The sequence below is a fragment of the Notamacropus eugenii genome, chromosome 7 (genome assembly GCF_028372415.1).
Source record: "Notamacropus eugenii isolate mMacEug1 chromosome 7, mMacEug1.pri_v2, whole genome shotgun sequence".
NCBI classification, from domain to species: domain Eukaryota; kingdom Metazoa; phylum Chordata; class Mammalia; order Diprotodontia; family Macropodidae; genus Notamacropus; species Notamacropus eugenii.
Window position 1 is genome coordinate 98996844 of NC_092878.1, and position 22116 is coordinate 99018959.

General features: G+C 35.7%; 1 protein-coding gene and 1 long non-coding RNA gene across 5 annotated transcripts in view; one reads left to right on the forward strand and one right to left on the reverse strand.

Moving 5' to 3' along the window:
- LOC140513089 (uncharacterized) overlaps positions 1–1000 on the reverse strand; it is a 29179-nt gene extending 28179 nt beyond the window's left edge. The window contains exons 1-2 of the long non-coding RNA XR_011970061.1: positions 568–1000; positions 238–320 (exon numbers count right to left, since the gene is read on the reverse strand). This is a non-coding gene — a long non-coding RNA (uncharacterized lncRNA). The remainder of the gene's footprint in view (positions 1–237; positions 321–567) is intronic.
- TENM3 (teneurin transmembrane protein 3) overlaps positions 1–22116 on the forward strand; it is a 3393579-nt gene that overhangs the window by 1246425 nt on the left and 2125038 nt on the right. The gene's annotated exons all lie outside the window — the stretch shown is intronic.

The following is a 22116-nucleotide window of genomic DNA, read 5'->3' on the forward strand; positions in this document are numbered from 1 at the left end:
GGCCAACAATAGGTCCCTACCCAAGAACCACTTATTGATTATTATTTGGGCTTTCATGGCTCAGAGCGAATGTAAATAGTAATTGTTTCTCTTTTGGCCAGAAACAACCCTGAAGGTCTCCCCCTTCAAATCTGATTTTTTTAATTAAAGGGGCTATCCTTTGGTTCACTTCTTAAACACCCCCAGTCATTGAATGGGCTCTGCCTCAATCAAAGTAAGAACTTGGAAAGACCTTACCTTAAAAGGTCAAGGTCTCCCTCTGCATCTGAGGCCATCTCCAGTCATCCTGATCTCTGTCTGGCTACTGGACCCAGATGGTTCTGGAGGAGAAAGTGAGGTTGGTGACTTTGCACAGCCCTCCCTTACTGTAATCCAATTCACTTGCAAGTCATGATATCACCTTCCTGATGTCATGGTCCTCCTTGAGAATGAAGGACAAACCAAAACCACATCCATGACGTGTACACACAGCTTTGTCCTAGAATCCACACTTGAAAATATCAAATATCTGGCACTATCTTTCTCTGAAATGTCTTCTCTCCCTTTTGCATCACTACAAGTTCTCACCATAGCTGTTGCTTCTCTTCCTCTTGCTGCTTTCTCGTTGACCTTTGGCTACTTAACATAACTTAATCAGGATAAGGTAGATCAATCTATGAATCCTGCTGCCTCTTCTTTACCCAGTCTCAGGTTTGTTAAAACTCTGGAGTATCTACGAGAAACATACTCCTACGATTTCTATCAAATCCAGCAGGTGTCCCTCTCTTGTATACTAATCTCAATGGCATCACTTAGACAGCATTGAATGAATGTTAAATGTCTATATCATACTTTCTTTGTATTGTTTTCTGGTCAAATATTGTGGCTTTAGCTACTGAAGTCCATGAAAAGGGATAATATTACTTGAACTTCTGGGTGACAGAAAACTTTGAAGTACAAGCAAATGTTCCTTCAACTCCTGATGCTATTGTGAGATCATCACCATCATCATCATCACCACCACCATCATCATCATCACCATCACCACCATCATCACCCTCATCATCATCACCATCATCATCACCATCATCATCACCATCATCATCATCACCATCATCATCACCATCATCATCATCACCATCATCATCATCATCGTCACCATCACCTTTGCATTTTCACCTTTACCATTGTTATTGTTTGTCCTTTGTTCCTGAAGAGGCCTATGACATCAAGATGATGACATGACTTGCACTTGACTTTGTTTTGAGTGAGGGAGGTCACCAGCAAGGTGCAAGGTCACCAACCTCACTTTCTCCTCCAGAACCATCTGGGTCCAGTGGCCAGAAATCCTGGCTACTTTAGATTAAGGTCTTATCAGATTCTCTCTTTGAGTGAGATACTGGTTGCTGTCCTTCATTCTTGAAGAGGACTAAAATGACATCACTATGATAAAGTCCAGTTTCAATGTGTCAGCTGTGGCTGATCAGACCAATACAAACTTGGAATGCTCTACTACAGATTGGGCACAGATAGTCCATGTGAACATTTGGGGTGTTCCAAATTTGCACATCCTAAATTTCCTTTGTGCTGTTTCAATTCTCATATTGCTCATAGAGCACAGCACCTTTTGTGATGTGGGCATACCATGCTGAACAGTGCTGTGCCAGAGTCTCCTATGTCACACAACCAAATTCAAAATTCTTGAGAGACAACTTGCGAGTGTCCTTGTATCACCTCTTCTGACCACCTTGTAATTGCCTGCCCCATATGAGTTCTCCATAATGCATGCATTTTGAATAGGAACAAAATGGACAGCCTATCGGAGTTGCACTCTTTGAAGAAATCCTTCAATGCACAGGACTCTTTAAGTAGTTACTCAAAGGATGGCCTCTTTAATTTAAGAACAAATCAAATTGGGAGGCAAAGACCCTCAGGGTTCCTGGGTAAAAGAGAAAGAGTTACTATTCAATATTGACATTCACTCTGTACTAGGAGGGTGGAGACCTGTTGTCCAATCTATGAGCTCCAGAGTGAATTAGGCATAAGACTTGATCTTTGAGCAAGAAATCTAGCCAGTAAACCCAAAAGAAAAGAGGCAGCTTTTGGCTATGGGAAGTGCACCTTCCCCTGGGCAGAGCACCCCAGGCAAGTACAGAGAGGAGAGAAGAAGAGAGAAGAGGAGAGGACCTGCCACTCACTCACAGGTTATGTTTGTACTTTGTTCTCTAAGAGGACCATGACATCAGAGATGATGACATGACTTGCACTTGACTTTATTTTGAGTGAAGGAGGGCTATGCAAGGTCACCAGCCTTACCTTCTCCTCCAGGGCCATCTGGGTCAAGTGACCAGATATTCATCAGTACTGGAGATGGTCCAGGATGCAGTGGGAGACCCTGGCCATTTTAGGCTAAGGTCTTATCAGATTCTCACTTTGAGTGAGATATACCCATGAATGAACAGACCTCTTTGCAATACCTTTTTAGTAAGACCTCAGCTTTTCTAGGGCCCAATTTGTAATTATGGATGCAAATCAACACTACTTTGATAATTGTTCACCATATTACAGTGATCAAGTTCGGATTTCTCACTATGCTTTGTATTTTGTTCATAATTTAAAGATTAAAAATATTAAAACACCTAAGTGACAGTATGTCTTCTGTTCATTGGAAAAAGCTGAATTTATTCACCCAGGGAATTTCTACGCTGGAAGACAAATAATATTCATTCAGTTTAATAATTGCTAACGTATATATTTTTTCACACAATTTCTTTAAAACTCTGGCCAACTAAATCCATGATGACTCTCCTTTCCGTCATACTTATACATTATGTGACCATATTAAAAACCAGTTTTCACATTCTTTCTTTATCTATGCAATGCAGATGCTATTATTTTTTTCTTCCTATTGACTCATTCTTGCACAATCAGCAATTTCCCCCATTCAGACACATCATATTGTTTAAAAAGAAAAAAAAAAAACACCTAGAGTCAGGATAAGGTAAATTAGTGATATTAACAAAAGATTCCTTCCTGTCTATTGTGTGATTCATGTTATTTCACTGGAGGTGATTTCTCCTCTCATTCTGGTATGCCATAGTACTCCCACCCATGTCTGGGGAAGCTCTGGATCCAAGGGAACTCTTCATTCTATTTCCATTTCCTTTAGCTATAGGTCACCACAGTTCTATAGCTGTTAAGGAAGTTGAGGTTTCTGAAGTTTGTTTTTAATTCCTCATTATTTCCGAAAGGAAGCAGCTATCAGCAGATGAATAGAAAAATTTATCTTTATGATTTGACTTATGGCTGTCAAACTCTAGGAGATCACATTAGGACCTGGTCAGGAAGGGCATACTGAAGTAGGGGGAATTAGGTCATGCCCTGGATGACTTCATGGACTTTGAACAATGCAAACAAATTTATGAGAAACCAAAGATGAAATTGGGAGTCTGTCATATTAAGCCTAGTGTTAAGAAAATGATATCTCTTAAGAAATATTAATTGATGATTAACTTATATAAAAAATAAGAGGACATGGTATTACAGCACAGGGGCCTAAAATGCCCTACTTATAATAGTCTTTTCCTCAGCCAGCAAGCATTATAATTGAATCAATTGAACCCTTCTTCGTGTTTCTAGCTGCTACATCATCACCTTTTTTTTATGGAACTGACTTTTATTTTTAAATTGACTTAAAGAAGCATTGATAATCTTTCCTGCCAAAAAGTCCATCTGCTGCCCCTGTCAGCCTTCTTGTTTCTTCCCCAGGCAACATATTTTGATCTAAGCTTTCTTTATCCCTGTCCTTGTGCTTTATGATTCTCCTTGATATTGTCAGTGTTGGTGTTCAGTCATTTTCAGCCATGTCTGACTCTTCTAGACCCCATTTGGGGTTTTCTTGGTAAAGTTACTGGAGGGGTTTGTCATTTCCAGTTCATTTTATGGATGAAGAAACTGAGGCATTCAGGGTTAGTTGACTTGCCCATTGTCACACAGCTAGTAAGTGTCTAACAACAGATTTGAACTTAGGAAGATGAGTCATCCTGACTAAAGGCTGGGCACTCTATCTATTTAGCTGCCAACTGCCCAGGAAAGACCTATAATATAGGCTCTATATGCTCTGCTGTCTAGGTACCTGCCTTGAGAGATTTAGAGAGACTTATTAAGATGTTGACTGCAAAATACTGGACTTTTGGCCATAACAACTCTTTCCTCAGTCATAGAGGGTGGTTGTGATCTATGCAGGTAAATCATATTAATGAAATTCCTTCATGAGGATCCCTATAACCTGTATAAGGTTTGTACATTGATTTATCAGATAGTTTTCAGAAGATAATAATTAGCATTTATACAGAATTCTAAGTTTTACAAAGCACTTCAGGTCTATTATCTCACTTGATCCTCACACAACCATGTGAAGTAGACGCTACTATTATCCTCATTTTTACATATGTGTAAATCAAGACATATGGAGATTCAGTGACTTTATCCAGTGTCATAGAGGTTGTAAGTGTCTGAGGTAGATTGTGAACAGAGATTTTCTTAATTCCAATGCTCTCTCTGCTGTACCATCTAGATTCCTTAAGATAAGAAGGTAAAAATATATTTCATGATCTAATTTGTTGGTGTTGAGGCAAACTTTTGGACTAGTATCTATAAGACATGAATGGAGGCAAATAATTGCCTGGATATTTAAATTGATTTGTCATAGGGGATGCTGGGCCATGGCTTTTAAATTATTGGGTTTTTTTGTTTCCTGCAGTCCGTGAAATTAAACTGTGGTTGTTCCTTCCACAAGAGAGTTTTAATAGACATGAAAGACCTTTGACTTCATATTTTTCTTGATTGACAGTATTACCCTATTTACCTTCTAAGTTCAACCCATGGAAGAAATATGTCATGTCAAGTGTGGAAACTGACTCAAAAAATTTTCCCCTTCACTATAAGTTTATCTTAAGTGTATTAATATACCTGATCTTAATGGTTTTAATTCATTTCCTTCATAATAAAATATTTTATTTCCACTATATTAAAAAATGAAGGCAAATTATTTATTTTCCTCAACTACATTCTACATCTACTGCTTCCAGTTTTCTCACTCATCTGGTTAGGTACTCACGAATGAAACTGACATTGTCCTAATATCCTACAGTGATGTGAAGTTTAACCAGTGAAGTCCATAGCCTGGAACGTGATTGGATCAGGCCTGGGTATTTAAACAGTTGATAGATGCCCAAGACAAACTTTGATTCAGTGATTGCGTCTTCTCACCTTATGCTCTGAGGAAGTAGGGAGTTGATCAAGGCATTCTTGAGCACTGTGAGTGAGACTTCATGTGACTGGTCATTTGACCGTTTTAAAAGAAAACCATTGTTTGTGCATATTTTAGCACATCCACTGTGCTTTTCAGAATAACTTAGATTTAAAAATTTTATGTACTGTGTAGTATTTGAAAAGGCAATATCTTTGTACCCTTCTCCAGAAATTTTATTGTCAGCATTCTATAATAAGTTCAGGAAACAGATAAAGGTTTTTTATATAAAGCAGATGGAACTGGCTTCATTTTTTCCATTTTGATAGATACATATACATGTGCTATTTTTAAAATTATCACCCTTCCACAAACATTCACAAACTGAATAGCATGTATATGTACATATATATGTACATATATGTAAGTATGTATGTACACACACATTTTTTATTGATGGTAGCTGTGATTTTATTGATGAAGGGAGCTCCATAAATGCAATTGTGTGAGTACTCACACACCCACATGCCCATACGTATTTGAAATGTATATATTTTCAATATTGTCTGTGACTTCAAAGACCTTAAAATTCCATTGGGGAAACAAGTCCTAATATGTCAAGAGTGTAAAAGTCATATAAGAAAAGACCCGTTCTTAATATTTTTAATAGCTATATCTTTGTTAAAAATTCATCCCACCCACTCCACACACACTTATACATTCATACACAAAATGTAAGCATGTCTGTATCTATCCACACACATGCATATACATGTGCACACACATATGTATATGTATGTATAATGCATATACATGCATACATATGTATATTCATATATATATAAAAAACACAGAGATAAAAAGTATATGCATTTCTAATTATTTTAAACCTTCTAGTATCTATGGTTTTGTCACTATGAGGACATCCTCAGCTAATGCTCATCATAGCTCTTACACATCTTAGAAGACAATTTCAAAATTTCTTTGGTTAAAAAACAAACTATCGGATGGTCAACATTCGGATAACGCATCTTTCAAAACATAGCTAGGTTAATTCTTGGATGCTTTCTAGTCTATCACTATATTCATACTTGAGGATTTTCTATCTTGGTAGGACTCACCAGAATTTGAACTTCTTTTGGATTGCATTCAAGAATGCAACATAATGAGTACACATCATAATGAGTCAGCTGAATTAGCTATTTTAGGAAGCATAGATCCATATGAATATACTTTACGTAATTCATAATTTTCAAATGTTCAAGTCACTGCTTCCCCTCATATGTAATCCTGCCTAACTCTAGAAATGAGTTTCAAGCCTTCCTGGCTGGTGTATGCTGGAATCAGCTCAAAATACCTTGGAAAATACGCTGTTAAATTTTCAGGGTGAATGTTTATACCTTATAAATCAGCATACTCTATAAATCAGGGCTTGCTTTATTGTTTTGTTGATTGTCTAGACATAAGAAAGTGATGTAAAAAATGTCAATAATTCAGATTAAACTTAAAAGTGTATCAGTTTTACACATTTTCTGCCCAAAGATCTGATTGTTAAAGATTTATCAATGCACCCCTGTTTCCTGGATCTATTGAGCTTTTAACTTCCCACAAAAGATTGGTAATGCTAGACCATCTGATTGTTCCTTAATAAGGGTATTCAATGGTATTGAATTTACCAGAGCAAGGATATTTTTTGGAATGTAGAGTACTTGATGCATATATGGGTACCTGAGTATGTGTGGGTACATGATGATTCAGGTGAACGATTTCTTTAAATTACTGATGTTCCCCTCTTGTAGTAAAAGGGAAGAGTTTACTTATAAAATGGCAGAGGGTATTTAAAGACCATTATTCATTACTAAAACACTGCTGTTTAAGAACAAAGTTCTCTACCTTTGAGAATTCTGCATAAGTTAACAAAGTAAGCTTGCTGCAAGAATCAAGCAATTTCTCAATTCAATCAATCAATACCTTTTAAGCCTTTTTTAATACTTTGTGCCAGGCCCTGTGCTAAATGCTGGGGATACAAAAAATAGGTGAAAGATGGTCCCTACCGTTAAGGAACCTAAGTCTCCTTGAGACATTCTTTTATAGCATATACTAATTACAAGATTTTTCAGTCATCCTTTTCTAAGAATAAACCTGTATTGTTAGTTTTATCATCTAAGACAGGAGCGAGCAACCTGTGGACTCAAGGCCACATGTGACCCTCTAAGTCCTCAAAAATGGCCCTTTGACTTCACAAATTTGAATTTGGTCAAAGGGTCACACTTGAGGACCTAGAGGGCCACATGTGACCTTGAGGTCCAGGTTCCCCATGCTGACTTAAGATATAGCAGTAGCTCTCTTTTGATCAGTGTTTATGACTATTGACTTGGCTCTGAGCCTGTAGGAGCATTATCAGCTATTCAAACCAAGGTATCTACTGCTACAGGGCCCAGTTTATATTATGACATTTTCAATGACAATTAGACTGTTCAAAGACCTAAATAACTTCCCTCTTTATGCTAAATACTTCACATTAGTAACTTCACAGGAACGCAGATTATTCTCTGTCTCAAATTCGATATAAGAGGATATCTGGACAAGACATTTCCTGAGGAATTCAAATCATTCAAAATCTGAGGGTGTAAGTTGTCTGTCCATAATGGACACTTTTCCAGAGAAGTCAGATTATTTATTATAGTATTGATAATATGATGTGGTAGATTTATTTTGGTTTAATCTCGGCTCCCCCACACCAATTTATTTTCAGAACAAATTAATTTGAAAGGCTATTAGGAACATTCAGTGATTATATATGCATAAGTAATTATAAACTTCCCTGTCCCATTTTTCTCTTTTATCAAATGAGAATAATGTGTGTGTGTGTGTGTGTGTGTGTTCTTTCCCTCCTATGTAGGTTGTGTCAAAAAATAAAGGAATATAACTCAATCAGATAGGTAGTGAATGTTATCACTAGAAATTATTAGAGATTATCTAAATATATAATATATACCTATATATGCACATACATACAGATAACAAATGCATACATCTCTAAATATTTTAAACCTTCAGGTATCTATGGCTTTGTCACTGTGGGGACTTTCTTCTCTAACACTGATCACAGTTCTTACACACCTTAGAAAACAGAAGACTATTTCAAAGTTTCTTTGGTCAAAAAACCAACAAATATCTATCTACTAGAGATTATTAGAAATTATCTAGTTCAGACTCTTTCTTATGAGTGAGAGAACTGAGGTCCAGTGACTTGCCCAGGATCACACTTAGGGCAAGCTTCTGAGACAGTTTTCCAACCCAACTTCCTGACGCCATGCCCAGTGTTCCATGCTCTGGTAATGATAATATTAATCTATGAAGGATTTATTGGCAGGCATAGGCAAGAAATGCACATTACAAAATGATAGCATGCAGGAACCCATTCACATTCATGTGGTCCTGGATCAACTGAAGAATTATAGGTGATGATACTAAGAACAATATTAGCTATAATTTATATTTATATAGCATTTTAATGTTTGCAAAGAACATTATCTCATTTTATCCTCAATACAGTCCTGGGAATTAGATGACATTATTATTCCCATTTTGCAGATAAAGAAATTAAGGCATACAGAGATTAAAGTGATTTCCCCAGGGTCATATTCCTAGTAAGTGCCTGATACTGGATTTGAACTCTTTTCTTTACTCCAGCCTGAGTGCTCTACCTACTCTGCCACCTAGTTGCCTCAATTTCAAGGAAGTCAACAACAATAGCTTAGGGATATGTACCAATCTTGTTTTCTCAAAATATATTCAACTTCATCAAATTCACACAGTTTATCACTACAGATAGATCAGGAGAGGGAACTGATTACCCTTTAAAGTCCATTTCAATTCCCAATCTATGGTGCCATGATTGTAAATGTTAACTCATTGTGTCACATGTTCCTATTATCTGTACTCAAATTCCAAATTTGAACTGCACGCAAAATTACAAAATATTTCCCTACTTATAAGTTAGCATCTACATGTTTATTTCCGGATAGCAGGTTGAACCACAAATTACTCATGTGAGGTGGGTCAGGATATCTTTTATTATTCCAGGAAAAAGTTGTCAGAATCAATCTGATCCTTCATTAACCACACAACTGAGACAAAACTAAAATACCAAATAGAGATTTTGAAAGGAATTTTAATTTATTTTTTGTTATTAATACATCAGCTTCTGCCACTACTCTTAATAACACCAATAAGTGGATTGGAACAATTATCTCTAATGTCCTTTCCATTTAGACTATTAGGTGTGATTATCACCACCGCAACCATCATTATTGTTGTCAACATCACCTCTATCATCATCACCATCATTGCAAGAGAAGTCATGGTGGAAAGAGTGCTGGCCAGGTTCAGTCTGTGATACATGCTCAATTCTAAATTGTAATTTGCAAGAGAATGTGCCAATCTACACTGGTAGAGGAAATATTCTTAGCATAGACTTCACTATGCCAGTGAAACCATAGATAAAAACTAACTCTCCTCCAAAATCACTATCTTCTTGGTTATTATTAATTGAAATTGGGTAAGTGACCAATTGTAGTAATCTTGTACTCTTTATATGTTGATTATATTTAATAAAGTAAATAATCATCATCAAATGTATCACTTTGGAAATTCTGGATGTGTATCATCTGATTTGCCTATAACCAGGCTTACTTGTACCAAGAATGTCCACTTGATATTTTTTTCCATTTACACATAGAGAAGTTTCCAATCTATATTTTAAAAAATCAGGAGTTTCATTGTTATTGGTGCTAAGAATGGATGATGAAAACCTAATAAAAGACAACACTTCAGCTTAATACCAAATATTTATTGGAAGAAAGGAGGTGTTTTCTTAAACCCCACATTCTTCTCCCATGGTTATGTGTGTTTGTGTGTACATGTGCAGGCGTGCGTGTGTGCATGCATGCGTGTGTGTGTGTGTGTGTTTTAATTAAGGAGACTTCCAAGAGAGCAAAGGGTCACTGGATAAGCTCATTCATGACATCCTGGCTGCTGAGCATATTTGCTGAGATGCTTCAAGACTCTGTTCTGGAAATTGAAAGAGCAGATAAGTGTCTTCTTCAAACTCCCCAGGGAAGTGGTCTATAAAGCCAAATGATAAACCTGAACTCCCTAAGATGTCTGAATAAGGAGCTTGACAGAGTGCAAGGAAAAGGTCATCTTCATTTATCATAGCATTGATTATCCTCTAACTTACCAATCTTTTCTTACTCACCAGGGCAGTCCTAAGTAAAACTGCAAAATAGTTGAAGTTTCTTTGGTCTATGGTCATCCCCTTTTGGCGGGGGAGGGACAGTTCTTTTCTCTCTGTCAGCACATGCCTACAGCTTTTTTGCTGTCCCCATGAATCCATCAGTTTTCTTCTACTATAATGTCTTCAAGGCCACTTTTTCACCTTTTATTGATTTTTTTTTTTTTTTTTTTTTTTTTTTTTACCTTTCTCCTTTATCAAAAATAACCTCTCATTTTATTATGGGTTTAAAAGTGACATGTCAGAAATCAAACCAGTTCTTCCCCTCAATTTCCATATTTTTATAAATGGTAATATCATTCTCCCTATCACTGGGTCCCCTGGTCTCTCCCTTTCCCTTTCACCTCACTTGAAACATTAAAATCATATCCAATCTAAAGTATATTTTGCTCTTTTTAAAAGTCCTATTGCTCCCCCAGTGTCATCACCTTTTTCACTCCCTACTCTATCAAAATAGAATCTATTGCCTTTTTTTCTGGCACTCTTAAACTTGATCACAAATTCATCTCTACTGAAAGTCTTTGTTGTATGCTGCTTCTAGATTGATCATCCTATCACATAGCTATGATCATGTCAGGGCCTTGGTCAAATCTTTCAATCAATCAGCCTGCATGAATTAAGTACACAGTCTGTGAGATTCTAGGAGGACAAAGATGAAAAGTGAAATGATCCTTTCTGTCAAAAAACTTACATTCAATAGGAAAACATAAACATGAACTTATGTGAACAAATGTAAATACATACAGAAAAGATATAAAAGGATAAATTCAATAAAATACAAGGGAGTTGATAAAGGATAGACATTAGCACTTGAGGGTGTCAGGAAAGGAGTCATGTAAAAGCTGGTGCTTGAACTGTGTCTTTGAAGAAGTATGTCAGAGGTGGTACAATAGAGAGAGCACCAGCCCTGGAGTCAGGAAGACCTGAGTCCAAATCTGCCCTCAGACACTTACTAGCTGTGTGACCCTGGGCAAGTCACTTAACCCTGTTTGCTACACTTTCTACATCTGTAAAATGAGCTCGAGAAGGAAGTAGTAAACCATTTAGTATCTTTGCCAAATGGAATAACAAAGAGTCAGACATAACTGATATAACTGAATAACAACAAAAGGCAGAGATGAGGGAGATATGCTATAGGGAGATGGTATATAATGTGAGTGAAGGAGAGGAGAGGAGGGAAGAAAATTAAGGAAAAAAAGAAAGTTATATGATAACTTTCTTACATATTTTAAAAGAATTATAAGTTTTATAGAACAGATTTGCAATTTGATGTACAATGGTCTTTTTTTCTATTCTACTGTTTTACGAATGCTTGTTTTATTAAGTTTAGTATAAAATAAATACAATGCAAAAATAAAAAGAAGAGATAGACCAGTTTGCCTTGACTGTAGAATATGGGAAAAGGAGTAATCTAAAATGATATTGGAAAGATAGTTTATATAGATTATGAAAGGTTTTAAAAGTCCAACAAAGAAGTTTGTCTTTTATTTTGCAGGTGTTATGAAACCGTTGAAGTTGAGTAGGAAAGTGACATAGTCAAGTCTTCACTAAAAGAAAACTATTTTGGAGAGAGTATAGAGAAAATGGACTGGAGTGGGGGGGGTGGAATGAGTCAAGGAAATCAATTAGAAGGCAATTGAAATAATCTAGCTGAAGGGAGGAGAGGGCTGGAACTAACATGGTGGACATGTAAGTACAGATAATAGTTTGGATATAAGATGTTGTAGAGATAAAAATGGCAATATTTGGAAAAAGATTATTCCCATATAGAATGAAAGAGTGGAGGATGACACTGAAGTTAGGTTAGAAAAATAACAAGACTTTGAGTAGAAATAGGGAAATTTGGTAGAGGGGCAGATTTAGGGGAACTCTGTTTTGAGAATGTTGAGTTTGAGATATCTTTGGGTTGTTGTTGTGTTTGTCCTTCATTCTCGAGGAGGACCATGACATCAGGGAGATGATGACATGACTTGCAGTTGACTTTGGGTTGAATGAGGTAGGGCTATGCAAGGTCACCAGTCGAACTTTCTTCTCCTGAGTCATCTGGTTCCAGTGACCAGATATTCATCAGGATGGCTGGAGATGTCTCAGGATGCAATAGGAGACCCTGGCCCTTTCAGGCTAAGGTCTTTTCAGGTTCTCACTTTGAATGGGGTAATGTCCATTCAGTGGTGGTGGTGAGGAAATCTCTGGAATTTTCCAGTTTGAAGTGTGGAATAAGCAACTTGTGATGTGATACTAGAGCTCAAGTAAAAGACTGGGAAAAGATATTTAGATATAAAAGTCATCTTCAGAGAGAAGATAATTAAACTCATGGGCACTGATATCATCAAGAGAGAAAATATAGGGAGGAATGAGAAGATTCAGTTCAGAGAAATTAGAAAACTTGACAGCTAAGAACAGGTTATGGAAGATGAACTGGTGAAGAAGATTGATAAAGAATAGGCAGGAAGACAGGGGGAGAAATAGGAGAGAATAATGTAAAGAAAACTCTGAAAGGATTTTATATATATTTATATATCCAAAGATGAGTGTGGTTAATAGCATCAAATATAACATATAGAATAAGACGAATGAGGACTGAGGAAGAGCAGTTTGCAAAGTGAAAGATCATTGATAACTTTGGAAAGAACAGTTTTAGTTGGGTAAGGCAGAATCCAGATTGCAAAGGGCTAAGGAGTGAGTGAGAAAGGAAGTACCTTTTTCTAGGATTTTGGCTCTAAAGGGGAGAGTGTAGGATGATAGCATCAGGTAGTAAATGGGGTCTATAAAAGGTTTTGCTTTTTAATTTACTTTTGATAACAAAGATGGGTAAATAAATTGAGAATAAGCTGTGAAGAGCTTAAAATAATATAGGAAGTTGTATTTAATCTTATAGTCAATGACTGTCTTTTTCTCTCTCCCTTCCTCCTTCCCTCCTTGTTTCTTCCCTCTTTCTCTCTCTCTTACAGAAAGACAAAAATAAATATATAGTGATCGCATATATACATACATGTATTCAGTATATAAACATATATGTATATATGCAGATATATATATACATATATATATTTTTGGTTTGAGAGGTTATGGGATTGCATCAAAATCACAACGTTAGCTGCTAGCTGAGCAAACTAAATCTCAAGTCTCTTCATTTCTGGGTCAGCATTCTTTGTTAGATTTCATTTTGTCATGATATTTAATCCACCTAGAATGTTCACTTACCTCACCCCCATCTCTACCTGTCAAAATCCTCCTCTTCAAGGACCAACTTAAATACCATCTCTGTGATCAAGTCTTTCCTCATTACTCTGGCTAGATATGAATTCTTCTGCCTCTGAATTCCCATAACACTTTGTTTTGCTATGACGTTTATCACCTCTGCCCTACTAGATGGTAAACTCTTTGAAGATGGGGAATATATCTCTCTTTTTTTCTTAATCACGGTGTCATCATAGTACCTACCTAATTTAAAACACTGAAGATATCTGTTGAATGGGTGATAAATCCTGAAATCCTTTATTGCATTCTGTTTACAAGAAGTACTTAATTACATGCTTATTAAATTAATGAATGAATCATTTCAAGGTTTTAAGAGTGAGCTTGTTTTCTTACTCCCAAAAGAATGTTGGAATTTGATCAGGGTCAATGGACAATTTTGGGGGGGGAGTATACAATAGGTGTCTTTTAACATCCCTCTAGTCAGTCTTCTAAGGTGGCTATCTACTCTAATTCTAAGACTGTCCCTGACTAGCTCTATTAAATTCAAAAGTCAAGAAATTTCTATTTATACCCAATCAAAAATATTACTGGAGCAGAGATATAACAACTGAGCATGGTAGCTTCCAGAAACATAAATCAAAACCGTGTTTGGATTCCAAAGCATTGTTGCCAGATTACCTTCTGAAAGCTAATAAAATGGTAATGGGAGAACTGAATAGGATTAGAAGAGTCCTTTGTGAATACTCTTGGAAACAACTTCTGTGCTGCAGTGTTTATGGCAATGGAAGACTCCCAGCACCCAGCTAGGGGCCCCCTTTATTGCAGGGTTTATGATTCAACACCCGAAATAATTTGAAAAGAGATGTGTTTAGTGATGATTTCCATGGCTGCTTCGTTGTTTTATTAAATATGCTCCAAGGGCATGGGAATTTTGAAAGAGCTTTCCTATTTCAATACTGGAGATTCTGTTCAAAAGACTGAACTTTCAAACACTTCCTGTTGTTTTCTGTCATATTTGATTCCAAATGTCAAGTTCCTAGAATCATAAGATATTTAATGTTGCTTGGGATCATTTGACCAATTTTTTTTAACTCCTTCCTCAGTTTTTATATATGTGATGAGAGTAGTTTGGAAGAGAAAAGTATATAATTGTCTTAGCTTTTCCATTTTCTCTACCTTTCTCCTTACCCAGCTACCATTTTGGCCTTCTGTCCACGTTTCAAATAGTTCTTTGTTTTTCAGTTGGCAAAGACATATTTCAGTTTTAAAGAATATTTTGTATTTAATTGAAGCCATTTGCATGTAATTATAATGAACTCTAAGATGGTAGAAGTAATATTAATAGGAGAAGGAGAAAGAGGAAGGGTGGTGTTGGTGATAGTGGTGGGTGATAAGAGAGGAGGATGAGAAGGAAGAAGAGGAAAAAGAGGAAAAGGAGGAGGAGAAGAGAAGGGAAAAGGTGTTTCTGCATGAGCTTATTTCCTGATATTATAAACCTAAAATGACAAAGATATCTATCCATGAAAAAATCCATTCCCCATTCCCCCTCCCTTTTCAGTCTTGGAAAGCACTAGGCTACATCATAATCCAGGCCAACGTATGATTCTGACAGTGGAAAAAGTCCTGGGCATGGAGTCAGAACATTTTAGGATTGAGTCCTAGTTATTACAAGGTTCAGGTGATGGCGGGAAAACTACTTTACCCTTCTGGTCCTTAGTTTGTTCATTTATAAAAAGAGTGGGCTCAAATGATCATCTAAAATTCCTTTCCAGAGCTACCACTCTTTAATCCAGTAAATGTTTCCACCGAACAGCTAATTAAAGGACTTCACGATTGTCACTGGGAAAGGAATTCATGGTCATAGATTTTAATTGCCTTCAAATTTTGATCTCATAAACCCCACTTAAACACCTATATTGATTTTTTTAAATACCCACAACTCACATTTTATTCTCTAAAACCTTCTCCAAAACCATCCCCCTTCTCCTCCCATTCCCACTAGAGCTTAAGGGCAAAGTTGCTGCTCTATTGACAAGATTCTAGTTTCGGACCCTGCAATGATTCACTTGGGCGTAGAATTAGTTCACTTGAAAGGCAACAGGGGAGTGCTAAGATGGTAAAGTAATAATTACTTCCTTCAGCAGCAATGGTTTAGGGAAAAGCGCAAAGACATATGGGCTGAATATTTAGCAGACAATGATAATGATGAGGTCACAGATATGACTCTGTGGGATGCTAGCAAAGCAGTATTGCAGGGAAAATTGATTGAAATCTTTGCCCAAAAGAAAAGGAAAAGGCAACTACAAATACCAGAGTTAGGGACTAAAATTAGGAGCCTCCAAAAGAAGCATATTAAGGAGGGCAAGGCTAAAACTAATTGATTTAGAAAATGCCAAGGGGAAACTTAATAGGATTCTAAATGAGAGAATGGAGTGTCTAATAAAGCTCAATAAGGGCAAGTTTTCCTCCCATGGCAATAAAGCAGATACCATCTTGGCCCCGCTAACTTAGAAGGAGAACACAATTGAGACTAATTAGGGAAATTAAGGGACGAAAAGGGCTCCACACAAAACCCAATGAAACAAGAATGAGCTTTGTGCTCTGCCATATACACAATGTAAAAATGAGTAGTCTTGAGTCATTTGAAAGTTTCTAGGCTCCATTGGTTACAATGGAAGCTGAAATCACCAAACAGAAACATCAGCATCTTGTAGCTACTTTTTCTCCAAGTTGATGGACTTCTACTATCTTCAACAAAATTACTTCTTGGTGAATATAGCACAGTGGCTTAGAAATTGATGTTAATGCAGCCAGTCTTAGACGAAGCACTAGCCTCATGGTCATGAGATCTGGATTTTTACTCAGAGATCTAAGACTCCTTGCTAGACCAATAAGCTCCATGAGGGTAGGGATTATATCTTCTCAAAATCGCTATATCTACCAGAATGTCTAACTTGAGGTTCTGCATGTATTGGACAATTAAGAAAGGTTTATTGAATGAATGAATGAATGAATGATATTGATTAGTCACTTAGCCTTTCAGAGTCTTCTCTGAAATGAAATAATTCATAGTCCACCTACTCCACAAGGTTATGTAGGTTAAATGAGATAATATATGTAAATATACTTTTAAAACCTTTAACTTTCTCTTAGTTCACCTTGTTTGTTTTCAGAACAATTTTGAGTGACAAAGTCATTTTGACTGTTATAAATACCCAAATTAACTACAAAGGACCTGTGAGGGTCCTATCTGAATCACTAGGTGAATTCACTGTCTGAATCCAGAGAAAGAACTGATAAACAGAAGTGTGTGTAGAATGATTTTACCTACCTATGTACATGTCTATGTATGTAGATATATACATAGTATGTGTGTATATATACAGATATAATTATATATACCTATATCTATTTATACATACACATATATTATGTGAGTATATGTGTGTGTGTGTGTGTATATCTATATCTATCTATCTATCTATCTATCTATCTATCTATCTATCTATCTATATATATGTATATATATATACATACACCTACATCTATTTATACACACATCCATATATTTGTGTCAAATGGGGGAAGGGAAAAAAGTTACGTGTTAACTTTATTATATATTTAAAAGGAATAGCAATTTGTACATAACAGATTTGTAGTTTCATGTGCAATCATCTTTTCCCTCATTCGACTGTATTATCAAAATATTTGTTTTATTTCTTAAGTTCAGAATAAAATAAATAACTTTATAGAGATGAACTAGTCTTACAATGTTGGTGATAGCATTCATTCAAACCAATTGATTTCACTTTTTCAACATTGGTAAGCTGATCCCATGAATGTCGTTTCCCAGAAGTAGAAAAAAGTCCTATGACTTTATATTGTGGTGTGTAGCTACTGATAGTAATCCTATTTTCTGCTTAAGCTTTGCTTTAGAAAGAATGCAACATAAAATTCAGGTGGTCAATGATATGTAATATTTCGCATCTTATAATAATCACTTCAAAAGATTCATTCTTTTCCAATCCTTTTATTAGATTGTCTATTTGCAATACTATGGTTTTAAACAAGATGATCATCTGATATTCAATGCTCTATTAATGTCTTTTTTTCATACTTAACTAGGTTGGTAAGATAGTATAAACAGTATCTATTGATAAACCTATAATCAGAGAGTGATTAGTTCAGCTTGTATAAAGCATTCAAAATTTAAAAAGGCAAGAGAGCTGGACTTTTCAAATTTAGGGAATTATAAGCCCTCCTGGTGCTAATTTAGAAATTAAATAATTTGTTAAGTACACCATGTTTTAAAAATACTTTTAAAGACTCAACCATGTTTTGTTCAACTTGAATCAGAAATAAAAAGTTATTTTAAAAAGAATAATTTTTAAAAATCTTTGGAATGACCATACTATACCTTGCAAAAATTTCTCTGGGCATATAAAATTAAGTGGGATAGGGTACACCATGAGTTTTTTTTTTTTTTTTTTTTGTCTTGACATGGATTCACATATCCAATGACTAAGATTAGACTTGGTCTACTTTCCCTATTTCTCTCGCCTATCTATTTGGAGCTAAAGGAATCACTGAAGCTAAAGTACAAAAAGAGCCTGATTCCCTTTGGCCAAAGTAGGAAGTATCAATTTTCTCCTCAAGACTGAAAAAGCAGTTCATTATATGTTTTGAAATGAGAATGAAATGAAACTTTGATTCAACATGTGCAAGGCTTGCAAAGTTAGAATAGGCTAGGAGTTCTTAAATTCTTTGTGTCATGATCATAGACCCTTTTGGCAGTCTGGTAGACTCCCTTATCAGAATGTGTTAAACACATAAAATAATTTAGGATTACAACAAAAAACTGGTGCACTAGGTTCTAATGCTGATAGATTAACAGGCCTAAAATTAGGAGTTCAAATCTGATCTCTGAAACTTGCTAGCTATCTGATCCTGGGGAAGTCACTTCAACCTGTTTGCCTCAGTTTCCTCACCTGTAAAATGAGCTGGAGAAGGAAATGACAAACCACTCTAGTGCCTTTGCCAAGAAAATCTCCAGTGGGATCATGTCAAGAGTTGGATATGACTGAAATGACTGAACAAGAAAACAACACAAAGCAATTATATTGAAATACTGAATGTGTGTCTGTGTATAACATGTATTATCTATAAGCTGTTTATGTGTATATGTGTACATGCACTCTCTCATGCTTACATTCACAGACCCCAAGATAAAACACCCCTGGGGATGGTAACCAGTAATGAGCAGTAGAGCTATTCCCCTAGATGCACCACATAGCTCTTATCTCTGAGCTAAGCTATACCCACTAGGTGGTGCAGTGGATAGAGCACCAGTGCAGGAGTCAGGAGGACCTGAGTTCAAATCTCACCTCAGACATTTGACACTCATTAGCTGTGTGACCTTGGGCAAGTCACTTGACCCCAATTGCCTCATCCTGGGTCATCTCCAATCATCTTGATGAATATGTGGTCACTGGATTCAGATAGCTCTGGAGGAGAAGTGAGGCTGGTGACCTGCCCAGCCCTCCCTCACTCAAAACAAAGTCAAGTGCAAGTCATGTCATCATTTCTGATGACATGGTCTTCTTCGGCAACAAAGGATGAACACACCCATTTTAAGTAAGAAAAACAGAAGAACAATTACACAAGTGGATTTGATACAGTTCTAAAATGATAGGGGCAAAGAAGAAATACAGACAAAAAACCCCAAGAAAACTTGTGGAGGAAGAGATGGCTTTTTAGGTGAAGGGGGGAACTGATTTGAGAAGAGAGAAATAGAACTTTCAACTCTTATGAATTATTTATAAGTTATTGTAAAGAAAGAATCTGAGGACCATTTCTGAAAGGAGTCAAGGGAAAGTAGAAGATGTAAACGGAGGTTACAAACAAGAGTCCTGGGTGCAGAGGGAAAGTGATCAAGAGTTAGCTGAAGGGAAAACATCAGTGAAGCTGGGGGGGGAAGGATACCAATTAAATGAATTCTGTTTCAAGGTGACCCCAACAACTTGATATGCTATAGACATCCCTAGATCCAAATCCTTAGTCTTGACATTGCTAACTTCGTTACCATCGAAACCTATAGCACTTTGATCATTTGGTATTCTTTCTCTTTGAATGTAGAAGGATTTATTAAGTTCTTATTATATAATAAAAGGCAAATAAACCCTAAATTTTACACATTGATAAAATGCAAATTGACTTAAGGGGGTCTGATTTTAACCTACTCTTAATTTCTTGGCCTCACCTAGGTCTACATGAGAAATAATGAAATGTACATTTCTGGAATGAGTCATTTAGAAACTTAGTTGGGGCTCACCATTGCCTACAGAAATATTTTCAATGATATGGTTCATTTGTTGGAAAACTGATGATAAAGTTGAAAGTTCTTTAAATGTTTTCAAGAATATGGAATGTTTTCTAGTTACACAAAAGCTGATTAGTATCCAACAGATATGGTTTTTATAACCTCTTTTATTTTCACTGGTTGAATGGGGTGAGAAGGCTAATCTCTTACTTTCCAGAGCTATTTAGGAGAATCAGCAAAGTGAATGGAATGGTTAGTTATTCAATCATCTTCAAATGGAATTGTCTTCATGTGATTCATAGAATGAATTCCGAAAGGGCTTGCTGTAATGTAGGACAATATTTTGTCTTTCTCTGGCACATGAGATAGCTTCCACTTTTAGTAAATTGTTTGATCTTTTTCAATATTACTTTCCCATACTACTATAAGCACAGAAAAAATTGAGGATAATGCATTATTTTAAAAAAATAAAGTTTAGAATAATGGATTTAAAAAGAAAGAAGGAACTCTTCGCTGTTTATTGATACAGTTAAGCATAGTTCATGTTGGTAAAGGCAAATAATATTAGAAAATTATTAAAGAATATTTACTTCAGTAATTAAAAAGTAAAGTATCTTCTAGCTCTAAATATATGAATTGGTGCCTTTTTTTGATTCTATAACTTTAAATTAAAAGACTATCATATACAATTTAATTATGTAGTATAAATGTTTTTATTCATAGCAGTTTCTTCATAACATCTATGTGCATATACAAATAATGTTCTGTTTGTGTTACAGTACTTTGTATACCTTCATTCAATGAGCATTTATTAAGTACTTACCATGTGCTAGTACAAAATAAAATGAGACGATCACTGCCTTCAATGAGCCTATATTCTGTCTCCTCTAATAGATGGTGAGCTGTTTGAAGGAAGTGAACATCTCATATTCATTTCGATACTTTCTTCAAAGTCTAGCACAATGACTTACACATTGAAAAGATAGATTTTTAGTGAATTATATGTTTTAAAATTTGTTATCAAATGAGTAACCTTTGTGATGTAAAAACTCTTTGAAAGGTATAATTTAAAATCAAAGAAAAATTTGTTTCCCATGGCTTTTATTTTTAACTAATTAGACTAATTAATAGTTTTTTAAAAATTTTTTATCACAGTGATTTCCATAGTATACCTCAATCTCAATGAACCTTTATTTTTAACAAAGGAACACAGCTAAACAAAATCAACTGATTCATTGACAGTTTCTGACAATGTATACAACATTCCACAATCACAGTCCCCTCGTCCCAACTTTCCACCAGAAAGAGGGAGGTATGTGTTGATGTTGTTTTTTTTTCCGTTGGGTCCCTAAGGCCAAGAGTGGTCAATACAATTTTTCACAATTTACAGTAGCTTTAGTTGTCTTTCTCTTTGTGTTGTTATAGTCATGAAAGATTGTTTACTTGGATTTGATTACCTCACTGTTTCAGTTCAGACATGTCTTTCCAAGTTCCTCTGAATTCCTCATATTCTTCAATTCTTTCAATGCAATAATATTTCATGATAATAATAATATTTGCTTTTAGAAGAAAATTGGTCGAAACACATACCTTCCATGTTATTTCATAATTGCTGTATATGTAACCCAGTGGTTCTCTTTGTGCTTTATTTATCTTTTTCTATTAAATAAAACTACTTATAAATATACCAGATTTTATAAATTAATGTGCAATAAATTTTGAATATCAGCAGAGGAATATTTCATTTTCATATCGTGGTGGAATGGAATGAACGTTGGCTCTAGAGTCAAAAGAACTGATTTCGAAGGTTGCTTCTGCCACTACATGTGTGATATTAGATGTCACTTCATCTAACCAAACCTCAATTTCCTTTAATGAGAATGGTACTTACTTATCTATAGGGTAATTATCATGAAGACGAAAGAAAATCAGCATAACATTTTCATCCAGCAGCAGTTCAAAGGACTTCTATTGGCTAGAGACTTAAGGGTGTAAACTCTGAAAATACATACCGTAGCTGATTTGTTTAATTTATGGTAGATTCGAAAGACTAAATTTAACAGATAG